Raw genomic sequence first — 6,704 nt, 5'->3', positions numbered from 1 at the left:
TTGGATTTCTTCCAATCTTTTAAAATAATAATTGAACACAAAGATAATGAAGATTAAAAATTTATTCGTATGTCTGTTGTACTTTAAAATTTCAAAAAAAAAAGTGAATAAACCATTTGTGTGTAGCACCAAAGGTCATATTATCTGTGAACTGATTGCTGTCCACAGTGCACAAGGGTTTCTAAGGCATGAAGAATAGTTCCTAGAGAAACTTATCATTTTAGTCCTAGCCTAATTCAGGAATCTCTGCACTGTACAACAAAGTTTTTCAAAAGTCTCAGTGCCTGAGGATGATGTTGAGTCTTCCTCAGAAAGAATATTCCTAAGAATATTCTTTGTCTTAGCTGTCCATTGTATTTAGTAGCCCAATTAGTAGTCCATGTATCAATATCTCAGTTAATATCATGATCAATATCTCTCAGTTATGTAGCTGAAAAGAAGATATTTTCAACTGGTGGCTGAACATGAACAGCATATGAACAGACATCTGAAATCCCCAAACTCCAGTGATAAGTATTCTCCAACAGTTGTTGCAACAGAATGATCAGAGTGCAACAGAAAAGTGAATTCATTTGTTTGGTGTTCCAATCCAGAAAATAAGAAGTACATTCTTTATCTTCCATGCTAGGCACATGTAAACTCTGTTTACCTGTGAATAGTCTGGGAATGAATCTTCAGTAATAAGTGGCAAGAATTTTTCAGTGAAAAATTTTCCATTTACCACCTTTTCCTTATTCAGTAGTCCACAGAATGCATGAATGTGTGATTTAGAAAAGTCACACTTGAGGCCTGAAACAGGGACTTGAGCTAAGTCTTGTGTGTTCCAGGAGACTGTTACAATCATCAGTGAAGACTGATGTCTGTAGTGTCTGCATCTAAGACACATTTTACTTTGTATTTTGTGTGATACCAGTCTATTTCTATTTTTAGAGTAGGGCAAAATATTTTTGGAAAAATCCCATTTTTTCCAGATATGAATTCCGAAGTATATGAGCAACAAAAGATAGCAAACCAGGTAATTAATCCCAGCCATCACCCTGACATTAATAAATTTCCAAGTGGAAGGAAGACAGCTACGAAGTTGTTGCTATGCAACCTCTTCCAAATGTGCATAAAGCTGATAGTGCTGCTGTTTGCTTATTTTTGGAGCCAGCTTACTTCAAAGCAAAAAGCAAAAAATGTAGGCCTGGAATGGGTAGGTCTAGTCCACTGCTACCGTTTGACATTATATATATCAAGTTGACGTTTGACATTATGTAGGTGCACTTTGAAGCTGAGTATGCTCCATGTTGAAATTATTTCTCTGGTCAGAAACTGGAGTCCCACTCCAAGTTGTGGCACTGACTTATATGACCTTTGGGTTCAAAGCCTAGTGATTTGAATTCATTTCACAGCAGTTACCCTTTCCCAAAGTGTATACGGGCAGACCCACTCAACTTTTCCAAGCAATTCATTCAAATGCCCTTTATCATTGCAAGGAAACATTTTAGGTTTTGTTTCTTTACTTAAGGGACTCCTCTGTCTCAGCCTGCCTGGTCCAGTATAATAATACCCTTGAACTGTCTCTCACCCTCTTTCAGCCCATCTCTCTCTCTTTTTTTTTTTTTTTTTTCTCATTTCCACAGCACAGTTGTATTGCTTGTGAATTCCCACTACTCGACTTGGCTGAGATCTGTGGTATTTCAGACACTGCAGAGATGGGCACTCAGGAGCATTATACCAGAGTTAATGGCTCTTAGCTGTTGGGAAAATGCAAGTATATATTATTTGTTGGAATACTAACCCAGGGTACACTAGGAGACTTCCATTATCTCACATATGGAGGTGTCATTTGGACTTGGGGCCAGCTCAGAGTCAGCACAGCTGTGAGCAGCCCCTTCCATATGGTGATGCTGGGGACAGGCTCCCAGAAACTGTGGGGCAGTCATAGCCTTGGCTGACCCCCAACCTCAGGGGCTTGCTTTCAGCTGAGGCCCTGCATGATCTACAGATTATGCTGCCCTGCAGCCATGTGCTTGACCATGGACCCACCTGAGCCACAACCACCTGTGGGCTGACAACCAGGCTTGGCCTCAGCGTATCCCCAGCAAGATGTCTTGGCCTCAGCTTATTCCCAGGAAGATGTCCAATGCTCAGGGCTGGAGCAGGGGCTGCCTGCAACTTCCCTGCCAGGGTGGGATGAGTCCTGGCTGCAAAGCCCTGCCCTGCCACTCCCAGGCACTCCCTGCCTCCACAGCTCCCCTCTCCCTGGCGCAATTCTTGCTGTGCTGTAACAAAAAGTAGGACCTCAGATCACAGGATCACAGAATGGCTGAGGTTGGCAGGGACCTCTGGAAATCATCTTGTCCAATTCCCCCTGCTAATGCAGGGCCATGCACATCAAGTTGCCCAGGGCCACATCCTGTGGTGTTTTCAGTCCCTTCAGGGATGGAGATTACACAGCCTCTCTGAGCAGCCTGTTTGACTAAACTTACACTGTTTTTTTTTTTCTTCTTTTCCCTAAATAAATAAATAATGGAATATCCTGTATTTCACTTTGTGCTTATTGCCTCCTCCTAATCTCTCCTCAGATTTTCTTATCTTTCAGGCTTCCACTTGTTGCTGTGACATTCGCTGCTTCATATGCCTGCCTGCTATACCTTGCGGTCTGGAGCCTTTTGCTTGCTTCACAGCAAATAATCTCCTTACACAAAAGGATCTTTATGACCCCGCTCTTAAAAGAACAATCCAAGAGCAACCAAAACAAGTATTTTCCCCTTCATGGGTCAATAACAACAAAATTTGCCTTTTTTTTTTTTTAATGTTCTTGTGGGCAAGAAACACCCATCTTTAAAACGCACCTGCTGGACCAGTTATTTCAGAAAATAAAAGGAGTAAGCCAACCTTAAAAATGCTAACATGGACTGGGGTTTAATACAGGTGCTAAATTGCTGCAAAGCTACCAGGGTAATTCTGTATACTTAGCGTACTTAAAAATTACTAAAATATCTAAAATCTATATCCTACAGATTTTAAATGTTTCTTACTTTCAGATTTAAAGTCTTTAATTCCTTTTTAAAACCTTAAGTCCTTCTATGTCTCTTCCCTTTCCCAAATATAATGCATAAAAAATAATTCTGTGATTATTCATATATATACATGTGTATATAAGTGTCTGTCTGTCTGTTTGTCTGTCTATCTACCTACCTTGTTATTTCTAATTATACTGTAGACTTTTCAGGGTAAGCATTTTGTATGCCTGAGCCAGTAACATTACTTACTAAGCACAGAATTCTGGCAGAAATACTTCTTGTATCCTAAATGAAGGTAGATGTGAAAGTCAAGTGGAAAGGATTGCCCTGGTTTATCTTGATGGTGTTTGTGAATACCTTAAAACAGTAAATTAGCATCAAAAGCTGTGGTTATTGAAAGCAGGTTCCTGTCCAGATAAGGATATAATGCTTTTCTTCCTTTTATTTTCAGAGTTTATAAATCTTAATTTCATATGAAACTATGGTCTTGCAATATAAAAGTTGAAATTAATAACTTCTAGAGAAAGGCTTCTATAGGCCCATCAGTGATAAAAGGAAAACTAGAGAAGTTGTGGGCCCTCTCCATAAGGGAATAGGAGACCTGGTTACCTGGGCTACAGAGGAGAAGGCTGAGGTACTCAATGAGTTTCTTGCCTCAGTCATTATCAGCAAAAGCACTAGCCACATAAACCAAATCCTTTAAAAAGGGGAAAAAAGGAAGACCAGGGAACTACAGGACAGTCAATCTCTCCTGGCAAGATAATGGAGCTGATCCTCCTGGAAACTGTGCTAACACACATGGAAAATAAGGAGGTGATTGGTGACAGCCAGTATGGCTTCACTAAAGGCAGATTGTGCCTGACAACTCTGGTGGCCTTCTACGATGGGGTTACAGCATTGGTGGATAGCGGAAAAGCAACTGACATCATCTACCTGGACTTGTGCAAAGTGTTTGACATTGTCCCACATGATATCCTTGTCTCTAAATTGGAGAGACATGGCTTTGGTGGATGGACCACTCAGTGGGTAAGGAATTAGCTGGATCATTGAACTCAAAGAGTTGTGGTAAACAGCTCAATGTCCAGGTGGAGATCAGTGACAAGTGGTGTTCCTCAGGGGTCAGTATTGGGACTGGCGCTGTTTAACATCTTTATTGGTGACATGGACAATGGGATCGAGAGCACCCTCAAGAAGTTTGCCAATGACACCAAGTTGTGTGGTATGGTCAACATGCTGGAGGGAAGCAATGCCATCCAGAGGGGCCTGGAGAGGCTTGAGAGGTGGGCCTGGGCGAACCTCATGAAGTGCAACAAGAGCAAGTGCAAGGTCCTGCATCTGGGCTGGGGCAATGCCAAGCACAAATACAAGCTGGGTGGAGAATGGATTGAGAGCAGCCCTGATGAGAAAGACGTGGGGGTGTTGGCTGATGAGAAGCTGGACATGAGTCAGCAATGTGCACTTACAGTCCAGAAAGCCAACTGTATCCTCAGCTGCATCAAAAGAGTCATGGCCAGCAGGTAAAGAGAGGTGAATGTCCCTGTCTGCTCTACTCTGATGAGACTCCACCTGGAGAGAATGTTCAGTTCTGGGGCCCCCAACGCAAGAAGGACATGGAAGTATTTGAATGACTCCAGAGGAGGGCCCCAAAGATGATCAAAGGGCTGAAGCACCTCTCCTATGAAGACAGGCAGAGGGAGTTGGGGTTGTTCAGCCTGGAGAAGAGAAAGCTCCAGGGAGACCTGATAGCAGCCTTCCAGTACCTAAAGGGGGCCTACAAGAAAGCTGGGGACTCTTTATTGGGGAGTGTAGTGATAGGACAAGGAGTAACAGTTTTGAACTTAAAGAGGGTAGATTTAGACTCGATATAAGGAGGAAATTCTTTACTCATAGGGTGGTGAGGCACTGGAACATGTTGCCCAAAGAAGCTGTGGATGTCCCATCCCTTGAAATGTTCAAGTCCAGGTTGGATGAGGCTTTGAGCAACCTGATCTGGGAGGTGTCCCAGCCCATGGCAGGGGGGTTGGAATTAGATGATCTTTAAGGTTCCTTCCAATCCAAACCATTTTATGATACTAGTTATTTAAAAAAATAACTTTTAGCAAAGGGAAGAAGTTATGGTGCCTGAAGAAGTCCTATGTAGCCTGAAGCACCAAATGTTGCTCTCTAATCTTCAGGACTCTGGAAAAAGGAAACTATTCTTTCAGGTTACAGAGCAGCTGCTTCATGTCTCTTCCTCACCCAAAAACCTCAAACAGCCCAAAACATCGAGCTGAAGTTAGAGATTATTCTTATCATGTGTGCTGCAGCTATAGGAGAGGAACAGACTTTATCACTAAAAAGCTCCTGGAGATATCACATATGTTTCTGACATAATTTCACTAAAGTCAATGAGAAAGTTTTCCTCTATCTATGGGAACAGTATTTCTTTGAATAATCTCATGAGAATTCAAGATGTGAACAGGTAGGGGAACAAGGTTTTTAACATGATTATCTTATGCACTCACTGTCTATTCCTCCTGAAGAAATAATTTGTACAAGAAAATAATATTTTCAAATATTACTAAACTTTTGACTGTTTGTTACCATCAGCATAAACTATAAAGAAAAATGCTTGTTTGTCATTTCTAGCAGTTCAAGAAACACCAAACAGATTTTTTCCTTCAAATTGCTGGATAATGGCTCAACCAAGATCTTATTTTTAGAGTTTTTTTTTTTTTATTTATTAATTCTTTAAAAGATACCATCAAGACCTTAAATTTTGTTACCAATGTCAAGATATTAACAGTACACAGATTATAAGAACTTAATAAATTTTCAAATTATGCTCTTCAAGTCCCCATTCTTTCTTGCTGTGCAACTGCTTCTGGTTGTTATTTTTCCGTTTATATTAAGGAATATATTTAGCAAAAGAACTGTGTGATATGGTAGCAGGTATTCACTGAGTCAGAAGGATTCTCCCTACAATATATTTCTCTGGTTCAACAGGACATTCCTCTATCTGAGTAGAGGTTTGGTATCTGGTCTTAACCCAGGGTCTGTGAGAAGCTGTTTCTAAAACAAGTTTTCTGAGATATTGGCTAAGTCTATAAAAACTCATATAGTACTAAAGCTGTGAATGCACTAAAGCTGTGAATCTGCTCTTCTTTCTCTGTGGATATTAGCATTTTTAAGATACGGGTTGATATATAACACCTTTGCAGTGTTGCAGTATGCAGAGCATAATTGCATGTTTTTTCTGTGACTGAAACTGATGGTAGGACTAAAAGAAGAGAGAAATCTCTTCCTCCATCCTACATAAGCTCCTTCCCTTGACGTCTTCTCTGAACTTCTTACATTGACTTCAGTGACAAATCTAGCTTGTCATGTGCTTTGAGCTATCTGCTGCAACAGAGTCTTTTCATTGACCAGAATGACACTCACTCTGGTGTTCCCTAATTCATCGTAAGCATTAAGAATAATGTTACATCTGCAAATGACAGTGAATCAGACAAACCTTTTATATACATCACTTATCTACTATTGCAGGCCTTGTTTGAAATGCCCAGTGCTTAACAAAATTCTACCATGCAGACCCGTGTGACATTGAAAAGAGAGTATCAGGATGACTGCACAGATGTTACTGCAAACCCTATACCTTTACCACAGAGGATGGATTTACCTCCTCAATTGATTCTGTGCATAATAAATACAGTT

The sequence above is a fragment of the Anser anser genome, assembly GCF_964211835.1.
Source record: "Anser anser genome assembly, chromosome: 1".
In the NCBI taxonomy this organism is placed as follows: Eukaryota; Metazoa; Chordata; class Aves; order Anseriformes; family Anatidae; genus Anser; species Anser anser.
Note: the sequence above shows the minus strand (reverse complement) of the source record.